This window comes from Saccopteryx bilineata, chromosome 2 (genome assembly GCF_036850765.1).
Source record: "Saccopteryx bilineata isolate mSacBil1 chromosome 2, mSacBil1_pri_phased_curated, whole genome shotgun sequence".
Classification (NCBI taxonomy): domain Eukaryota; kingdom Metazoa; phylum Chordata; class Mammalia; order Chiroptera; family Emballonuridae; genus Saccopteryx; species Saccopteryx bilineata.
This window is the reverse complement of record NC_089491.1, coordinates 172,329,158-172,349,892: the sequence shown is the minus strand read 5'-3', so window position 1 is coordinate 172,349,892 and position 20,735 is coordinate 172,329,158. Positions and strand designations below refer to the sequence as shown.

General features: G+C 42.1%; 1 long non-coding RNA gene across 1 annotated transcript; it reads left to right on the top strand.

Moving 5' to 3' along the window:
- The first annotated feature begins 661 nt into the window (after positions 1 to 661).
- LOC136323699 (uncharacterized) lies at positions 662 to 19,194 on the top strand. Its single transcript, XR_010729008.1, has 3 exons — positions 662 to 718; positions 18,547 to 18,610; positions 19,134 to 19,194. It is a non-coding gene; the product is annotated as an uncharacterized lncRNA (long non-coding RNA).
- The last annotated feature ends 1,541 nt before the right edge of the window (positions 19,195 to 20,735 follow it).

Here is a 20,735-nt window from a genome sequence, read left to right as displayed (position 1 = left end):
GCAAATTATAGTAACCTATTTAGATAGAGGTCTAGTGGGGACAAGATGCTAAATGACTTCCTGTTAGCTGAATTGAATTGAGGTCTAGGGTAGTGATCCCCAAATACCTTAAACCAATGATTTCAGTTGGAGTTCCTTAGATTTAATCCAAAAATTTATGCAGTTTCCCTGAATAAAATTAGAATTCTTAGAGGCAGCTTTGTCAATTCTCTAGTCTTTGGGCATATCTGGACCTTCTTTTCTTTTTAAACTAAAATGGAAAAGTAATTCTTTATCTTCTCTGTTGATCATCATCTACTGACAGCATGTTCAGAATACCCATTATTCCTTATCTCAAGTTTATATTTCTTAATAACTCCTGTTTTAATAATGAGGGCATCAAAAACTAGAAAGACTAAGAGGTCTGTGCTGATGCCTGATGTCCATTGGTCTTTGTTTCCATGGATGATTAATAAATACTAAGAATGCTCTAGATGTTATGAGCTCAAACTTGGTCACAGACATGGGCCACAATGGGGAACACTAATGCTCATTTTGATATTCTACTAAGTCAAGTCTCTGGTCATCAATAATGACCAAACCAGAATGATCAACCTGATGCAGCTTCAGTCCTTTTCCCCAGCATCACCATGGATGTTAGCTGTGGAATGGAATGAATTATGTTTTAGAAGACTGAGAAGCTGACATTTTTCTGGTACTGGGTTCTTCTGAATTAAAGGTAAGGCGTAAGTTGCTATTCTCTGGCAAACATTTCCAGTTTGCCTGATTGGCAGCCATGTCTAGGGATCAAATGGCTACATGAATTAGGAAGCTTAAAAAATGTTTTGTTAAACCATCCTCATTAAATGGGCACCGTCTGTCTTCCTATTCTCCTTTGTTCCATTTGAGGCTGTCCCCTGTGACAGATGTTTTCTAATGATGTGTGCTGGCAGCATCTGGATGTCTTGGGTGATGGCTAAAGAATTGGGAAGGCCAAATCTGGAGATATTTAGGTTGTCAGGGAAATTGCAACCATTGTCCTGCCTTTGTGCTCTCATCTTTAAAAATGTCTGCTTCTCGCACTTGCTGACTAGCTCAGTTGGTTAGAGTGTTGCCCAAAACACCAAAGTTGTGGGTTGGATCCTCGTCAGGGTGCATATGGGAAGCAACCAATGAATGCATAACTAAGGGGAAAAACAAATGAATGCTTCTTTCTCTTTCTCTCTTCCTCTCTCTTTTTCCTTAAAATCAGTTAAAAAAAAAGTCTGCTCCCTTCACCATACTTTGGCAAACAAGAATCAAGTTTTCATTTCCTTCTCTGACACTTCCAACTTGCAATTAAGATGGCTTTTTTAGCTTGATCAGTGGTGGTGCAGTGGATAGAGCAACCCAGAATGCTGAAGTCCCTGATTTGAAACCCTGAGCTCGCTGGCTTGAGCCTGAGCTCTGGCTTGAATGGGGGGCTTGATTGAGTGCTGGATCATTGACATGATCCCAAGGTTGCTGGCTTGAGTCCAAAGGTCACTGGCTTGAAGCCAAGGTCACTTGAGCCCAAGGTCGCTGGCTTGAGCAAGGGGTCACTGGTTTGGCTTGAGCCCTCCTTCAAACAATCAATGAACAACTAAAGTGAAATAACTACTAGTGGATGATTGTCACTTTCTCTCCCCCTTCTGGTCTATCTCTCTCTAAGAAATTTTTTTGGCTTTCTTCTTCTTCTCCCTCTTCTCCTTTTTCTCCTTCTTCTCCTCCTTCCCCTCCCCTCCCCTTCCCTCTCTCTCTTCCTCCTCTTCCTCCTCTTCCTCCTCTTTTTCCTCCTCCTCCTCCTCTTCCTCCTCCTCCTCCTCCTTCTTCTTCCTCTCCTTCCTTCTTCTCAAGAATGAGTTATTTAGCCCTGGTTGGTTGGCTCAGTGGTAGAGCGTTGGCCTGGTGTGCAGGAGTCTGGGTTCGATTCCCAGCCAGGGCACACAGGAGAAGCGCCCATCTGCTTCTCCATCCCTACCCCTCTCCTTCCTCTCTGTCTCTCTCTTCCCCTCCCGCAGCCAAGGCTCCATTGGAGCAAAGTTGGCCTGGGCGCTGAGGATGGCTCTATGGCCTCTGCCTCAGGCACTAGAATGGCTCTGGATGCAACAGAGCAACGCCCCAGATGGGCAGAGCATCGCCCCCTGGTGGGTGTGCCCAGTGGATCCCAGTCGGGTGCATGCAGAAGTCTGTCTGACTGCCTCCCTGTTTCCAACTTCAGAAAAATACCAAAAAAAAAAGAAAAAAAAAGAAAAAAAGAATGAGTTATTGAAAAGATTTGGAATACAATAATAATAGCATAATGAAAAAAAATCTATTATCCTATATTTACACTAAAAACCAAGCAAAAGGAGATGGGTGAAAGTTGTGCGAGTAGGAATTATAATTAGATGTAAAATCATAACTGGGAACTATTGGAATAACTATTGGAATAGCTTGAGGTCTCCTTTCTTGAATCTAAAAGGATAGTCTAGAGACATTTTAGTCCTAGATTAGATTAGGATTTTAGCAAGACATGGGTAAGATGGAGCTTTCAGATTTAATGATCCCACTACTTCCAACCCTGGCCCATCAGTATCTGGGAGGAAAAGGAAGAGATTGGCAAAGGATGGCCTAGGCACAAGGTAGGAACTGGCTTAAATTCTCCTTTAATAACCATATCCTAGAATCTTTACTCTTTGTGGAATCATGGTGCTATAGTAGAAAGAACAGGGGCTTTGAAGTCATGAAGAACCAAGTTTAAGTTTCAACCTTTTTTTTTTTTTTTGGGCAGAGACAGAGAGAGTCAGAGAGAGGAACAGATAGGGACAGACAGACAGGAAGGGAGAGATGAGAAACATCAATTCTTCGTTGTGGCTCCTTAGTTGTTCATTGATTGATTTCTTATATGTGCCTTGACTAGGGGGCTACAGCAGACTGAGTGACCCCTTGCTCGAGCCAGTGACCTTGGGCTCAAGCTGGTGAGCCGTGCTCAAACCAGATGAGTTCGCACTCAAGCTGGTGACCTCGGGATCTCGAACCTGAGTCCTCTACATCCCAGTCTGATGCTCTATCCACTGTGCCACTGCCTGGTCAGGCTCAACCCTTCTTTTTATTGGCTAGTTATTTAATTTCTCAATCTGTAAAGTGGAATTATCATACTTATTTCATTGGGTTGTTATGGAGGTTAAATGAAATAAGTGCATGACTTGCAGCTCAACAAATTCTGGTTCTATTTCCCCCCTCTTTTAAGGTATTTCTAATTCTTGTACATATTCCTGGTACCCTATTTGTCAGGAACTGTTTTTCTCCTTTTGAAACGTTCTCATGTCTTTCCTAATGCCTCTTAGAGTTCCAGTCTAGGGCCCTGATTTTTTAATTTGTGTTAATTCCACAAAATGACAATAACAGTGTGTATTTTTTTTTTTTTAATAACCAGACTAACATGAGCCAAAGTTTGGTTTCTTTCCAGGCATTTTCTTGCTGACAATTTTGGTTGTAAATCAGTGACAAAGGAGTTCTGTCCTCCCACCCACCCCTCTGATCTAAAGTTCCTGATTTGAAGATAGATAATTCTGGATGGGATTTTGTTTTAACTAAAAGTGATGGCAAACTTGTTTATGAAAGTCATTCAGGGTAGGAAAATCTATAACCTTTACCATTGAGACATTCTTGTTTTCTTCCCAACTTCTTTTTTTTTTCATCCTTCTCTTTCAAGTGAGAGAAGGGGAGATAGAGAGACAGACTCCCACATGTGACCCAACTGGTATCCACCTGGCAACCCCCGTTTGGGGCCGATGTTCTGCCCACCTGGGCCCATGCTCACAAACGAGCTATTTTTAGCACCTGAGGTGGAGGCTCCACAGAGCTATCCTCAGCACCCAGGGCCAATAGGCTCAAACCAATAGAGCCATGGCTGTGGGAAGGGAAGAGAGAGAGAGAGAGAAAGAGAGAGAGAGAAGGCAGAGGGGTAGAGAAACAGATAGTTACTTCTCCTGTGTGTCCTGACCAGGAGTTGAATCTGGGATATCCATATTCTGGGCTGATGCTCTACCATTGAGCCAACCAGCCAGGGCCTCTTTCCAACTTTTTAGTCTGAAAAATATCAAATCTACAGAAAAGTTGTAAGAATAGTACAATTAACACCAATATATTTTTCATTAGGATTCACAAATTGTTAATATTTTGTCATACTTGTATTTATGTTATATATATATAAAGCTATATATATATATTCCATTTTCAAATTTTGCTAGTTTTCCAGCATTTTTTTTTTACAGGGACAGAGAGAGAGAGTCAGAGAGAGGGATAGATAGGGACAGTCAGGAACAGAGAGAGATGAGAAGCATCAATCATCAGTTTTTTGTTGCGACACCTTAGTTGTTCATTGATTGCTTTCTCATATGTACCTTGACCGTGGGCCTTCAGCAGAGCGAGTAACCCCTTGCTCGAGCCAGCAACCTTGCGTCCAAGCTGGTGAGCTTTTTGCTCAAGCCAGATGAACCCACTCTCAACCTGGTGACCTTGGGGTCTTGAACCTGGGTCCTTCACATCCCAGTCTGATGCTCTATCCACTGCGCCACTGCCTGGTCAGGCCCAGTAATATTTTTTATAGTAAAATATTTCTCCCTGATTTGGGTCCAATCCATGGTTACGCATTGCATTTCATTGTCACATCTCTTTATTCTCCTTTAATCTAGATCAGGGGTAGTCAACTTTTTTATACCTACCGCCCACTTTTGTATCTCTGTTAGTAGTAAAAATTTCTAACTACCCACCGGTTCCACAGTAATGGTGATTTATAAAGCAGGGAAGTAACTTTACTTTATAAAGTTTATAAAGCAGAGTTACAGCAAGTTAAAGCATATAATAATAATTACTTACCAAGTACTTTATGTTGGATTTTCGCTAAGTTTGGCAGAATAAATCTTTATAAAACAACTTACTATAGTTAAATCTATTTTTTTATTTATACTTTGGTTGCTCTGCTACCGCCCACCGTGAAAGCTGGAGTGCCCACTAGTGGGTGGTAGGGACTAGGTTGACTACCACTGATCTAGATAGTTCCTCAGTCTGTCATTCCTGACATTGACAGTTTTGGTGAGTACAAGTCCGTTGTTTTGTAGAAAGTCAACTTTCTATAGAGAGTTGTCTTGTAGATTGATTGTTTTTATCAATCTTTTCAGAAATATTATATAAGAACATTCTTAGAGAGAGTGAGTGTCGTGGAGGCAGGGAATATGTCTTTTTCTTCCCTGTTGGCAGCACCAAGCACAATGACTGGCATTTAATGTGCTTCGTATTTATTGAATGACTCAATTAACGACTTAAAATGTTCAGGGCCACCTAGTCTATTATTTTTCTACTTGAGGAGAGAAGGAAGAGCAGCCTTCTCCTGTACCCCAGTCCCATTTTTATTATAAATATTTAGAGGCTTAAAAAAGGTAACCTAAGACCTCTGTAATGAGACCACAGAGAAGAGAAATGAGACTGAGATTGTGATATGAGAGGTAAATTGTAGAGTCTGTTTACCGTGGGTAAGGTGGTGGTGATCATACCATGCTGAGATTGGAGGACAAATAAGGTGATCCTCAAACGGAAAGAAAACAGCACACTGAGACTAAGAGTACATGGCCTGTTTTCTTGCTGAGAGAAATTAGTTATTTAGGTTTCCAGATTTTTCCTTCTCGAACCCTCGTTTGAATCCTAAGAATGCTATAGTGAAAACTGATTTCTGTTCCTTCCCCTTTCCCAGAGGAGACAACCCCATAATTCTCTCCTTCTCTACCCCCCACCCCCACTCACACACAAGTGTATATTTTCTAACATTTATAAACAGTGGCTGGGCGGCCATTCTCTGTTGATTATTTATTGTTGAGAAAATCTATAACTCCTTGGACTTCTCATTTTGATGTAGAAGCTTTCATCCCTGTTGCCTGGGGGAAGTGAGGTTATGAGAGGTACTCTTTGCCTTTCAAAAATGTGTTTTTAGGCTTCCCTATGGGGCCTTTTCTTTCCCCAGCTCTGATCATCTCAGACATTTCTGACAATCCTTTCTAAGGCATATGGGGCTTGGGACTGAATTCATCTATTTAATTCTACAAGGTTTGAGTGGCTGGTTCACATTGTTTCTGCCCCTTTTCTAAGAAGAGTCTGTCTATCCCTGTCTTTGCAGTCCTTAATTTCAACAGTTTCTGGCAAAAATGCCCTTTATCTTCATGTCAGCTTTTGATTATTCACAATAATGGAGGGGATAAACTAAAATTGTGAATGATACCGTGATTACTTGTGTTTGATTTTTAAGTGATTGAATTCTGGCTAAAGATAATCCATAAGTGAGCAACTTCTATGAAAGCAATCCATCATGTTCATCTCCCATGGGTGGGTGTATGGTGTCTGTTCTTTGGTGTCTAGAGAAGGAGGCAGATGGAAGAATGAATGCCTCAGCTTGTTCAGCCCTCATTTTGTTGTCAGAAGTACCAGACATCTATTGAGAGCTCTACAGAACTTGTCTCCATGCTTTATTTTCAGACTCTGGAGGAGCCTATTCCTTAGTTTGTGAACCAACTACTTAGGTAAAAGAACATGAAAAATCAGTAGATCAGTAGCCATCATATAAAACTATCACTTTATCTAGGATTTCTATCACACCCAGAATAAAAGCCAAAGCTCTCACAGTGACCCTGTGTGAATGATCTGGCCTCCTGTTTTCTCTCTGATTTCTGCTTCTCCCTCACTCAGACTGTATTACTCCACAGCATTCCTTGTTATTCCTCAAAAATGGTCAGGTACCCATTAGAATGGCTGTTATTAAAAACCAGAAAATAACATGTGTTGTTTGACGGTGTGCAGAAATAGGAACCCTTGTGCACTGCTGGTGGGAGTGTAAAATGCTACATACAGCCAATGTGGAAAATGGTATAGTGATTTCTCAAAAAATTAAGTATACAACTACCATATGATCCAGCAATCCCAGTTCTGGGAATATATCCAAAAGAATTGAAAGCAGGGTCTTAAAATAATATTTGTACACCAGTGTTCAGAGGAGCATTAGTCACAACAGCCAAAAGGTGAAACAACCCATATGTCAATCAATAGATGAATGGAAAAACACAATGGGGTCTATATCTACAATAGAATTCAGCCTTAAAAAAGATGGACATTCTGATACATGCTACAACATGGATAAACCTAAAAGACATTATGCTAAGTGAAAAGAGTCAGTCATAAAAGATGATATTGCTGGTTTAGATCCCAGTTGGGGCACATATAAGAACAGACTGATGTTGCTATCTTTCTCTCCCTTCCTCTCTTGCTAAAATTAATAATAATAATAATAATAATAATAATAATAAAAGATGGCATTGTATGAGTCTACTTATGTGCTGGACTACACTACCTATAGTAGTCAAATTCATAGAGACAGAAAGTAGAATGGTAGTTACTAGAGGCTGAGGTGGGGGGAGGAAATGAGAGTTACTGTCTAATAGGTACAAAGTTTCAGTTGAGGAAGATGAAAAGTTCTAGAGCTGGACGGTGGTGATGGTTGCATAACAATGTGAATGTACTTAATGCCGCAGAACTGTAGACTTAAAAATGGCTTAAATGGCCTGACCAGGCGGTGGCGCAGTGGATAGAGTGTCAGACTGGGATGTGGAGGACCCAGGTTCGAGACCCCGAGGTCGCCAGCTTGAGCGTGGGCTCATCTGGTTTGAGCAAAAGCTCACCAGCTTGAGCTCAAGGTCGCTGGTTTGAGCAAGGGGTCACTCGGTTTGCTGAAGGCCCACGGTCAAGGCACATATGAGAAAGCAATCAATGAACAACTAAGGTGTTGCAACGCACAACAAAAAACTAATGATTGATGCTTCTCATCACTCCATTCCTGTCTGTCTGTCTGTCCCTGTCTATCCCTCCGACTCTCTCTTTCTGTCTCTGTTAAAAAAAAAAAAAAAGAAAAAAGAAAAAAAGAAAAAAAATGGCTTAAATGGTAAGTTTTATGTTATGCATATTTTACTACAATAAAAAAATTAATTGGCCCTGGCCGGTTGGCTCAAGTGGTAGAGCGTCGGCCTGGCGTGCAGAAGTCCCGGGTTCGATTCCCGGCCAGGGCACACAGGAGAAGCACCCATCTGCTTCTCCACCCCTCCCCCTCTCCTTCCTCTCTGTCTCTCTCTTCCCTTCCCGCAGCCGAGGCTCCATTGGAGCAAAGATGGCCTGGGCGCTGGGGATGGCTCCTTGGCTTCTGCCCCAGGTGCTAGAGTGGCTCTGGTCGCAACAGCGACGCCCCGGAGGGGCAGAGCATCGCCCCCTGGTAGGCAGAATGTCGCCCCCTGGTGGGTGTGCCGGGTGGATCCCGGTTGGGCACATGCGGGAGTCTGTCTGACTGTCTCTCCTCGTTTCCAGCTTCAGAAAAATACAAAAAAAACAAAACAAAACCAAAATTAATTAAAAAACTGGCTAGAGTCTTTGTACTTGCTTTTCTCAGAGATTTGTATCATAGTTTGTTCTCTCCCATGCTTTTGATTGTTGGTGAAATGCTAGCTTGTCAATGAGTCCTCTTGGACTACCCATTTTAAAATGGCAACTTCTAGCCCAGACCATCTTAACCTTCTCTTGTCTTATTATTCTCCACAGTACTGATCACAATCCAACACGATATATATATATATAAAATCTATCTATCTATCTATCTATCTATCTATCTATCTATCTATCTATCTATCTATCTATTTTTTCCAAAGTGAGAAGCAGGGGGAGGCAGACAGGCAGACTCTCACATGCGCCCTACTGGGATCTACCTGGCATGCTCACTAGGGGGCGATGCTCTGCCCATCTGGGGTGTCGCTCTGCTGCAACCAGAGCCATATCTAGCACCTGAGGCAGAGGCCATGGAGCCATCCTCAGCGCCCGGGCCAACTTTGCTCCAATGGAGCCTTGGCTGCAGGAGGGGAAGAGAGAAATAGAGAGAAAGGAGAACGGGAAGGGTGGAGAAGTAGATGGGTGCTTCTCCTGTGTGCCCTGGCTGGAAATTGAACCAGGGACTTCCACACACTGGGATGATGCTCTACCACTGAGCCAACTGGCCAGGGCCACGATATATATTCTTATTATTTATTTATCATCTTCTTCCTCCTGTAGAAATGTAAACAACTTGAGTGGAGGGATTTTTGTGTTTCTTCTTTGCTGTGTTGAACAATTGTGTTGAACCTGTGGTTTTGAATAGTTGGGGACCAGTAAGTATTTGTTGAATGAATGACCATGACTGGACACAGACAGATTCTAGAGAAGGCACTCACAAAAAAAGAAAATGAGAAAATTCCATTTTTCATTTGGCTTTGGTAACTACTTTCTTCTAGACCTTGTATATATGACTCAGACCCAGTTTTTATGGTGGCTTTTGCTCTATTTACTTTTTCTTATGTATTTTGAACTGCTTCCAATTTGGAAATGTTGATGTACTACATACCCACACTTATTATTTAAAGTTCTCACCCTGAACTCAACTCTGCTCCCTACCAGAGTTGCAAGGGTGCTTGAGTTAGAAGTTTCAGAAATTTGGGGAAGCTCAGAGCCAGAAAACTTTATATTTGTTTGTTTAGGAGACATTGGTTTGATTGGCTCCTGAATTTTCATTTTCTGGAAAGTTTAAGGATAAGAGAATTTACATAATTTGGGATTAGAAAAAGAGTAGTACTTTCATGCGAAGGGATTGGTATAATCTCTGGAGATGTTGCATTTAAAGTCCACTTCTCTGTAAATTTGAGACCTGAAAATAATTATTTAACAGCCTCATTGGCCTTCCTCTCTCAAGTCTTTATCAAACTTTTAGCAAAGCAACTCTTATCCAAACTGTATTAGAAGATACTCAGCAGAAGGCACGAGACCAAGTTTCCTGACTGGCAGGATTGGTAACACCAGACCAAGGGAACCAGTGGAATTTATTTTCTTGGAAAAATGTTTTGAAAAGGAAAGGTCCTGAGTGAGGGCAGTACTCTTCTTAGAGACAGAGGAGTGAACACAATGACCTTTAGGATGAAGGAAGTAGGGTTGTCTGGGAAAGCAAGACTGCTTGTAATTTAGTGGGCGGATTGTTGGGTTTGACAGGAGTTCTTCTTGGCTACTTGGGATGGAACTTTTGTTGTGGAGTTTGGAATGAGCTTAGAGATGAAGAGAAAAACGGGGGATGGGGTGGGGTGGGGAAGAAGGGAGAGAAGGAGGGAGCCAGGGGTATTATGAAATTCACAGAAGCTGGAAAGTTCCCTGGTCTCTCTCTGCATTTCTTTAAGCACCTCCCCTGTGCCAAGCACCTCCTTTGGGAGAGACTGTTTCCTAATTAAACTGAGATTCACAGACCTAGGGCCCTCATTGGGAAATGTCCTTATGAAATGTTCTTGAAGTAGGTGGTTGTGCGTGTTCTAGTCTCCTGTTTCTCCCTCTGTCTGACTCTTTCTCTCTTTCCATAAAATAATATTTTCCCCTACTTCTAGGAATGTTAAGATACAGAAGTAATCAATACATCTACATATTCATTTTCTCTGTCTAAATGCCTCTTTTGATTGCTTGGTACAATGATGAGCATATTCTTGCCGTGGGTAATGAGGGTTAGAGGAGGGAATGTGGAATTCAGAAGGAGGAAATACATAGATTCTGGCCTTGCTTTTAGAGGAATTTAAGGGATGCACCCAGGAAGCCACCAGGCAGAGAGAGAAAATTAGTGCTATATGTGTTCTTGGGATGGGGGAAAGCTTGGAGATGGAGGAATCAGCCAGGATGGTTTAAGAAAGCCTTCCTAGCAGTGGGGGAGAGATTGTACAATAGGGTTAGGAAGAGCTAGAGGGCCAAGACCAGACAGAAAGGAGCAAAGGGGTACCCTGGCAGGGCAAGTAACTTACACAGCCAAAGACACATCTCTTGAAGGGTAAGTCAGTGTGTGAGGAGCTGAGTTAGGAGTGAGGTGATGGGCATGAGGGTGAGGGGGTAGAATTAGGTTGGGGCTCTAACAGCTCGGTTGAAGAGTCTGGAATGAATATAAACGATTGGAATAATTGCAGGTTGTTGAATAACAAAATGGTGTTTCTGCATATTGCATTTAAGGAAGATGTTCTTTATTGTTATAGGTTGGATTGCAGGAAGGCTTTCTCAGGATTCCTAATCATGTATTTGCTTTTTCTTCTGTAGATTTGGTTGTTTATTTGTTTGTTCTGCCTGCTTTTGTTTGAATCATAAAATAAGATTATTTTATTCCCTATGTTTTGTTCTTTGAGTTCATTCCCTTATATCTTCATACTTTGTCTGTATGTCTACTTTCACTCATCTTCAGTAAAAGTGGGAAGGGCCCAGGGACCACCCTGTGTGAAAAGTTGAGGGAAAATGAAATTATATCAGGGCTCTGGCTGGTTGGCTTGGTGGAAGAACATCAGCCTGGTGTGTGGAAGTCCTGGGTTTGATTCCTGGTCAGGACACACAGGAATCAAAGCAACCATTTGCTTCTTCACCCCTGTTCCTCTTCCTTCTCTCTCTTTCTGTCTCTTCCCCTCCTGCAGCCATGGTTCAGTTAGAGCAAGTTGGCCCCAGGTGCTGAGGATGACTCCATGGCCTCCACCTCAGGTGCTAAAATAGCTTGGTTGCTGAGTAATGAAGCAATGGCCCCAGATGGGCAGAGCATCGCCCGGTAGGGAGCTTGCCAGGTGGATCCTGGTTGGGGTGCATGCAGGAGTCTGTTTCTGCCTCCCAGCTTTTCACTTAAGGAAAAAAAAAAGAAATTATATCAAAAGCATTACCCATCTCCCACGCTGCCATTCAGACTGTCCTCATTTGGGATTGTTGCTCAGGGTCCATGGATGGACTTCAGAGGAGTGAGTGACATTTTTTTTTGAGGTGAGCACCCTCAAAGGAATCTGATTCAAAAGATGTTAAGAAATTACTGCTCTTTGTTGAGAGGTAGGTAGCTGAGGACAGTTTTTTCAGAGAGAGAAACGGGATATAAAGCATACTTAATGCCAACTATAGGAGTATCCAAAGACAGTTGAAGAATATGAAGATGAAAGAGGAATTGAGAAAGGAGAAATAGGTTCTGAGGGAACAGGTAAGAGAGGGTACCCCATCTTCCCTTGTTATTTTCCTCTTTTCTGGCTGGTTATTTTTTCTTTGTATACTCGATATCCTGACAATTACAAGATTCCAATTCCTCTTCAGTTTAGGTCTACTGAGTGCCTGCCATTCTCCAGGCTGTGTATCAGATACTCTCACAACATTATTTCATCCAGTTCCTTTGTTGAACCTCAAGTGCACAGAATTGAGTCAGTCACCTCTCTCAGTTCATGGTGTGTCAGCTTCTTGTAAGGCCCTTTTCAATTCATTTTATTTTCCCCTTTCATCCATCATCTCTATTCTCATTTCTCCTCTTTTCTGGAGGCACCTGATTTAAGTATATAATAAATGCTCTTCCAGTCCATGCTCTATTTGCTTATTTAGATATATTTATCCATTCAACAGATATTCAGTGCTGTCTATATATCAGGCACAATGGTAGGTGCTGGGAATACAGCTGGAACAAAATAATAAAAAATGCCTACATTCGTGGGGCTTACATTCTAGTGCGGCGAGACAAATCAAGAACAAATAAGTAAGTAAAACACATAGTACTTAAAGTAGTGATAAGTGCTATTAAAAAAAAGAAGCAGGGCAGGGGATAAGGTGTGTTGTGGGTTGTTAGGAGGAAGTGCATTTCTATCTGGGGGGATTAAGGCAGACCTTATTTAAAAAGTGTTATTTCACCAAATGCAGTTAAGGGAGCAATCCTATGAATACCTGGGGTAGGAGTATCCAGCTATTGGGGATAGTGAGTACAAAGGCTCTGAGGTAGGATTTTGCTTGGTATGTTAGAGGCTAGAGGAAAATGAATGAGAAGAGAGAGAAACAGAGGCTGGGAGCTACCTGGGTCAGTGGCAAGTACTGCAAAACTTTGCAGGCCATTGAAATACAGACTTTGGCTTATACTCTGCATGAAAAGAGAAACCAGAGGAAGGTTCTGAGTAGACGAATGCCTTGACATTTTTAATAGATATATGTGTATCTTTGACAAATATTGAGTGTTTTTGGCTGTTTTTTAAAATGTACATCAATGGCACTGTACTATACACCCCATCCTGCTTTTATTTTTGACCACTGAATGTTGTTTCTGTGAACTACCTATGCTGCTCTGTGTAAATCTACTCATCATTTCTGACTGTTGTGTGCATATAGCACATTTTACTTACATATTCCTCTGGTAACAGATGCTTGAGTAGCCTCCAATTTCTTACTACCACAAACAGTACTATGATGAATGACTTCATATAGGCCTCTTTATGGACTCAGGAGAGAGTTTCATTGGGATATATATATATATATATATATATACACACACACACACACACACACACACACCCAGCAGTGGGATTGCTGGGGTAGAGGCTCTATAAATAATTAATTCCATTAAGACTGTGCTTCAGGATGATGATCCCAGGACACTCTCACCAGCAGTGTGTGATAGTTTATATCTTCTCATTTAATTGTCACATTGATCCAGTAAGGTAAATATTATTATTCCCATTTTATAGATAAGTAAACTGAGGTTTAGAGAGATTAAGCAAATTATCTAAGTTTATAGAGTCAAATGGAAGAGCAAGGGCTCAAATCCAGAATTTTTGGCATAATGTTCTTTGCTCTTACCACTTAGCACTTTATTGCTCAGCACTGCCACTTCCAGAAATAAGATTAGGCATCCAAAGGCAAGGATACTATTATTATTATTATTATTATTATTATTATTATTATTGCTGCTGCTGCTGTTGTTATTTATACTATCTTCGTCTTCTAATTATTTCTTCCCTTCAGGAATGATTAGACAGAAGATACAATCCTGAGACTCAAGGAGCCACTAAAGGAGAACTGTGGCTTCCTCTTGATCTCCACTCATTTTAGGAATTGGGATATTGAAAAGCAGTGCATAATCCTAGCGCAGCCATAGGGAGGATCTAGCAGTTCACCGTGAGTTTTGGTCCATTTCTTGGCTCCATCACTTACTATTTCAGTGATTTACACAGATTTCCTAATATGTAAAATGGAGACAACAAGTCTTGTCTCTTAAGATTATTATGAGGACATATAGGTAAAATACTTGAGGTAGTGCACATAGTAAGTGTTCGATGAATGTCAGCTTCCTTCCTCCCTCCCTTCCTTCCTTCCTTCCATTTAGGTGAGAGGAGGGGAGATAGTGAGGCAGACTCCCACATGTGCCCTGACCAGGATCCACTGGGCAACCCCATCTGGGGCTGATGCTCGAGTAATGAGTTATTTTTAGCACCTGAGGCTGATTTACTCCAGTGGAGTTATCCTTATCACCTGAGGCCATGCTTGAACCAATTAAGCCACTGGCTGTGGGAGAGGAAGAGGGAGATAAGGGGGAATGGGAGAGGGGGAGAAGCAGATGGTCACTTCTTCTGTGTGCCCTAACTGGGAATAGAACCTGGGATGTCCATATGCTGGGCTGATACTCTATCCACTGAGCCACTGTCCAGGGCCTTAGCTATTATTTCATATTATTATTATTATTATTATTATATTTGAGCCTTACATTTTTCAATGCCTGATGTAACTCAGTAAGCCTAGTGTTTAGCACTGACATGTATGAGAATGTCCAATTAGAGCTCTTAGTGCTTTGAGGCAAGTTATATAGAATAAAACTGTTTTCATTTTCTCATGAGGGCTAGCTAACAGGCTTGAGTTTTAGTAGATGATTTTGTGGCTAAACCTTTATAAAGACTAATTAATTTCAAAATTTGGATCAGATTTTAATATTAAATATTAGGCAGATCACATTACCATATTTCCCCGCGTATAAGACGTACCGTTTTCTGAAAAATTTGGGGTCTAAAAACGGTGCATTTTATACAGAGGTTGTAGATTTTTTTTTTTACTTGCATTACCTGCTTTTTCCTGCTTGTTGAGAAGAGTTGTATGAATTTTATGATAAATAAAACTTGAGTTCAATAACTTTATGTAATACATTTTTTTTCCAAATTTTGGGCCCCAAAATTAAGGTGCATCTTATAAATGGGAGCATCTTATACGTGGGGAAATACTATGAATACATATTATTTGCTAGGTATTTTACAAGCATTATTTCACTTAATTCTTACAACAACCCTATTTACTTTTATTCCCATCTGACAGTTGTGGAGACTAAAGCATAAGAGGTTAACCAGTTTGCCCAGAGTCACTCATTCAGCTTTGAGGTTGAGTTGAGATTTGAACCCAAGCAGTCTACCTGCAGAGTCTTTACTCTTTACTAAATTATGCTGCCCTTCCTTTTTTTTTTCTGCTTAAAGAACTTTATTTGTGAGTAAAATGTGTAGAATCTCTTTCCTTTTAAATTTAGCACAATTCCTTGTCAGTTGGGATGCTTTATAGCAGTAACGGGAAGGAAGAGACTAGCTGGAAAGAATCTCTAGAGAGTGAAGGTATGTTGTAGAGAGCCACTGCGCCTGAATGCATTCGGCCTACGTGCAGCTGAGAGCGGAGAAAGGGCCCTGCAGCTCGGCCTTGAGTGACCTGGCAGGGCAAGGCCACTCACTGAAACAACTTGAAGGCTGTTTGTGTCATTGACGTCAAAAGCAGGGCCAGCGGTGACACAATGGATAGGGTGTCGGACTGGGATAACAAAGGACTCAGGTTTGAAGTCTCGAGATCACCAGCCTGAAAACAGGCTTGGGGTCATTGTGTCTCCATCAGAGCACAGTGTCCCACCTGGCCCAAACTTGATCTATGTGTTTTCCTTCATCCTCCATCACCTCCACTCAGGTCTTCACTTCCCTGCACAGGTCGCGGCAGTATGTAGTTTGCCAGGTGTCTTTATTATGCCTCCCTCTGTCCCCCCAAGTGAGAACCTCTGGTTTAGAGGATGTCCTACCTAGATTATAGGGCTGAGCATGATATCTTCAAAAGAGTAGGGATTATTTAACTGGGTGTGAGTGGTTGGTTGCCTTGTCACCTGAGGCAGCCTGATATTCTAAAACAAGTATCCTTAAAGGCAAACAGTTCTTTATCCCCCTGTATGTGGCTTATACACATAATGAATTATCTGTGGTCAAAGTTTTATCACAGTTGCTTTTCCTTTCACGCTTTTCACTTTGATTGCCTTCTACAAGGAATGTAATACCATTTATATATTTACCTGAGTCAAATTTATAAAGGTTGACTGGCTACAAAGTAGGTATCTCAAAGTCAAGTAGCTAAGAATGCTGGATTATGTGCTCTTTCAGGTTTTTCTTTTCCGTTTGTATATTTGTTCCACAAATATAAATATTTATTTAGCACCAAATTTACAGTCTAGTGGAGACAGACAGCTGAACTAGAAATTTGATACATTATAATCAATGGCAAATGGGATGAGCACAGGTGTTATGAGAATGCATAGGAGGGGCAGCATGAGAGTCAGGAAAGGCTTCCTGAGGAAGCAGTGTCTGAGCTGGGAATTGAAAGATAAGTAGGAGTTAGCTAAGTGGAAGGGGTCAACAGGGCATTGAAGGCAAGGGAACAGGGTGAGTCTACAATTGAGTGGCTGGAACATGAACTGGGAAAGGGATGAGGCTAGAGGAAAAAGCATTTGTTAGATTATGAAGAGAGGATGTCCAGTGCTAAGAAGTTTAGGTTTTATCCCGAGGGCAGTGGGGAACCACTGGAAGATTTTAAGCCTGTTGGGAGAGGGGGATAACTCCATCATATTTACAGTGTAGAAAGATTCCAGGAGTTAAGAAGAATCGACTTTGTTTATCTGTCTCACTTGCTTGTGAGTAAATCATAACATTGGAACTGACGATTGGCAAATAAGGGAGTGTATGGCCAGCAGCTGTGGCCGTTGTGGCCATGCAGGTTCAGGTTCTCAATGTATTCGGGCAGATGGTAAAGAAACAGTGGAGCCAAAAGAATGGTGGGCCATTACTTTATTTAAGTCTCTCACTGGCAGATGAGCAAACACACAGGGCTCCCAAAGCCACTGACACATTCTCCGGTTCTACAACCAGGAGAATCTTCTCTGGTTTCTCCTAGAATAAAAGGCCCCACCAGTCTCAGCAGAGCTTGCAAAGCCCCTCTCCTCTGGTTCCCCATCTGCACTCCTTCTTTCCCTGCCAACATGGCTTCTTTCTTAGCACTCTACATGGGGACAATGGCCTTTCCTAAGCAGGAAGGTAATTTGCAATTTCACAGACCACATATACCTGGTGCTGCCCAGCCCTCAATGCAAACTATAAGCAAGCAAACATAAAAATCATATTTTACAAACTTATTTGACCAACAGGGAGTCTAGATGGATTAGTGGAGGGAAGGCCTGACCTCATAACCTGAGGGTTCCTTTGGATAACCTTTTCAATTTTGACTTGATCTTTCTGTCTTTAAAAACCTATGAAAACATTTCTTGAAATTCTCTCCAAACTAAAGCCTGAGTAGGGAGGAGAGTGTGGGCTGCATGACTTTGTTTTTTGTGTTCTCCACCACTCATTTCCGGGGTATTGCTGTGAATTGTTCATTGAAGGTTGCTCCCCGGTGAGGAGGGGACATTTGAATAGCAGCAGGGGAGTAGGGGAAAGGAGGAACCACACTGAATAGCAGCAGGGGAGCAGGGAAAGGAGGAACCACACTGAATAGCAGCAGGGGAGCAGGGGAAAGGAGGAACCACACTGAATAGCAGCAGGGGAGCAGGGGAAAGGAGGAACCACACTGAATAGCAGCAGGGGAGCAGGGGAAAGGAGGAACCACACTGAATAGCAGCAGGGGAGCAGGGAAAGGAGGAACCACACTGAATAGCATCAGGGGAGCAGGGGAAAGGAGGAACCACACTGAATAGCATCAGGGGAGCAGGGAAAGGAGGAATCACACTGAATAGCAGCAGGGGAGCAGGGAAAGGAGGAACCACACTGAATAGCAGCAGGGGAGCAGGGAAAAGAGGAGCCACACTGAATAGCAGCAGGGGAGCAGGGAAAGGAGGAACCACATGCAGGGCTCATTCATTAAGAAAATATATTTGGCATATTCAGACTATGTTTTGAGTGAGTTAAAAATAACTCCTCGTGAAAAATTAATAGGGAGTTATAAGTGAGTGTTTTAATACAAGCTCACAGAGCAGGGCAGATTTTCCAGGAGGCTGGCAGCTGACATCACCGATGGTGCAGGATATTTAGAGAGCACGGTGTGGCCAGCAAGCAGAGTCTGCAGAAATGAGCTCACCTTCTCTCCCAGAACCCTGGGGAGACAGAAGACAGAGGGAATTGTTTTTGGTTGTGAGCTACTGAGCCAGGTGACTTATTTCTTCTCTCCCTATGCATCACATTCTCTTAACTCTAGACATAAAAAATTGTAGTGAATTTTGTCTGGTTGCTTTGGGTGAGGTTTATTAAATGTCAAAATTTATAAAATATTCTTTCTGGCTTTTCTCCCTTCGTAGGACAGTAATGGACCCTTATTTGGCTGCTGCAGCCATTTCTCCAGTGTTTCCTTATCCTATAGCCAGTTTATCTCTTGTTCTTGCAGGTAGTTATGAAGTTCCTGCCCCTTTTTTCCTCTTCCTGTCTTCACAGAGCCCTGGTGGATTAAGGTGAGTGAAGTGAAGTGTTGGACTGTCTGTTCTTTGCGATCAGTACATCTAAATGGATAAATGCAGAATGAGAAGAATGAGGGTCAAAGTGATATCTGACCATGGCTAGCTGCATTTTGGGGCTAAGAGTTTTAAGATGGAGGGCTGATATTTGTATTTTAAACCCAGATGATATTTAAGAAATGGTTCTGTAATTGCAATGAGGCCCTCTAGGCTGTGAATTAATAATGTGTCATAACTCACGCCCAAGCACTGCACAAACATCCCACGTGTGAATTATTGCACAATAAATTCATGCCCTGTTGTGTCTTACAGCTTAATTAGTACATGAAGCTACATGAGTTAGATGAACCCAATGGGATTATGTCATGTGGTGCATGAAAAAGCAGAATGCTGGGTGGTATTTGCTGCTTATCCTGGGGGGGGCAGGGTTAATTTTTCTATGATGTTCTTTGGTGACAATGTCTGTGATATTTGAGCTGCAACAGATGACATCTGACTTCTTCTTTTTCTTTTTTTTAAGTGAGAGGAAGGGAGACAGAGGGACAAACTCGCGCATGTGCCTGACCAGGATCCACCCTGCAAGCCCTCTCCTTGGAGATGCTCTGCTTATCTGGGGCCAGTTGCTGGTTCTCAGCAACCTGGCTATTTTTTAGCGCCCAAGGCCAGAGGCTCCACTGAGGCATCCTCAGTACCAGGGGCCAACTTGCTGGAACCAATCGAGCCATGGCTGTGCGAGGGGAAGAGAGAGAGCAAAAAAGAGAAAAAAGAGGGATGGGGGGGGGGGAGAAGCAGATGGTCGCTTCTCCTCTGTGTCTTGACCAGATGTTGAACTCGGGACATCCACATACTGGGCCCATGTTCTACCACTGAGCCAACTGGCCAGGGCTGATATGTAACTTATGAGCTTTGTTTGGTTGGTTGAATAATGGGCTCAGTAAGTATTTATTGTGCACCACATCTTAGGCATTGTGGAAGGATAGCCCATAGAAGATGAATATGGCCTCTGTCCTTAAGGAGCTTATATTCTAACACAAAGCATACAGCAAAGCTGCAACACAAGGTAGAAAGTGATTAGTGCCATAAGTAATATACAAATAAAGTGTCTTGGAAATTCAGAGTGGAGGGTCACTTTTGGCTAGCATGGTTGTGAGGGTTAATTAGTGAAATCAGAGAAGAGTGTGTAGAGAAATGGCATTTGAGTTGGCTCTCTTCAAGGACAGATAGGATTTCAGCACATGTAGGGGGTTGAGGAGAGATTCTAGGCAGAAAGAATAACACTAGGAAGAACACAGGAAAATGAGGCAGTGCTCAGAACATCCTGAGCAGGTTTAGCTCAAGCTTTTGCTGTGTGAAGGGACAATATGTATAGGTAGATTGAAGCCAGAATTTTCCTGAGTACAAAGCATTTGGCTTTGAACCCGTGCTTGGATTTTTACCCATTCTAAAAACCCCTGGTGTTGGTTTTTCTATTGGAAATATCTGTATTATTGGATTTTCAAGTTTCTCTACTTAGAAATTGCATATCTGAGAGCATCTGAGTGTCCTGGGTCTAGTCTTGTTTCCGCTGCTAACAAGCAAGGTGACCTTGTGCAAGCTGTTCAGTTCTTTAAATGCTTTGTTTTTTTATCTGTAACATGAGAGCGAGAACAGATTGTTTTTAAAGTTCCATTTAGTTAAAAATAAAAACTCTCGGATTTTCTCTTGTTTCTCGGATTTTTTCTTATTCTCTCAACTAGGTTTCCCTACTGCAGACAGTCTGAACCTCATCCTGCCCACTTTTCACAATAACCTATTGTTGGAGTTCTGGGGTACAAGAAACCACATCCCATTTACCCTCTCCTAGGTTTGAAATCAATTGATAATCAAGACATAGTAGAGACAGACAGATGATTAAACCATCAGCTTTGGATCTGCAGCCTAATGCCTTTGCTAGTATCTAGTATCGTATCACTAAATTACTCCTCATCACAGGTAGTGCTGAACACCTGTCCACCTCCAAGCACAGGATAAAGCCTTCTTTCAGTAGGTATGCACATGTTGGAATGCATGTGTCCCATTGGCAGGCTGGTTGGGGGGTGGTGGTGGTGGAAGAAAACCAACAAAAAACCACAAGGGGCTGAGC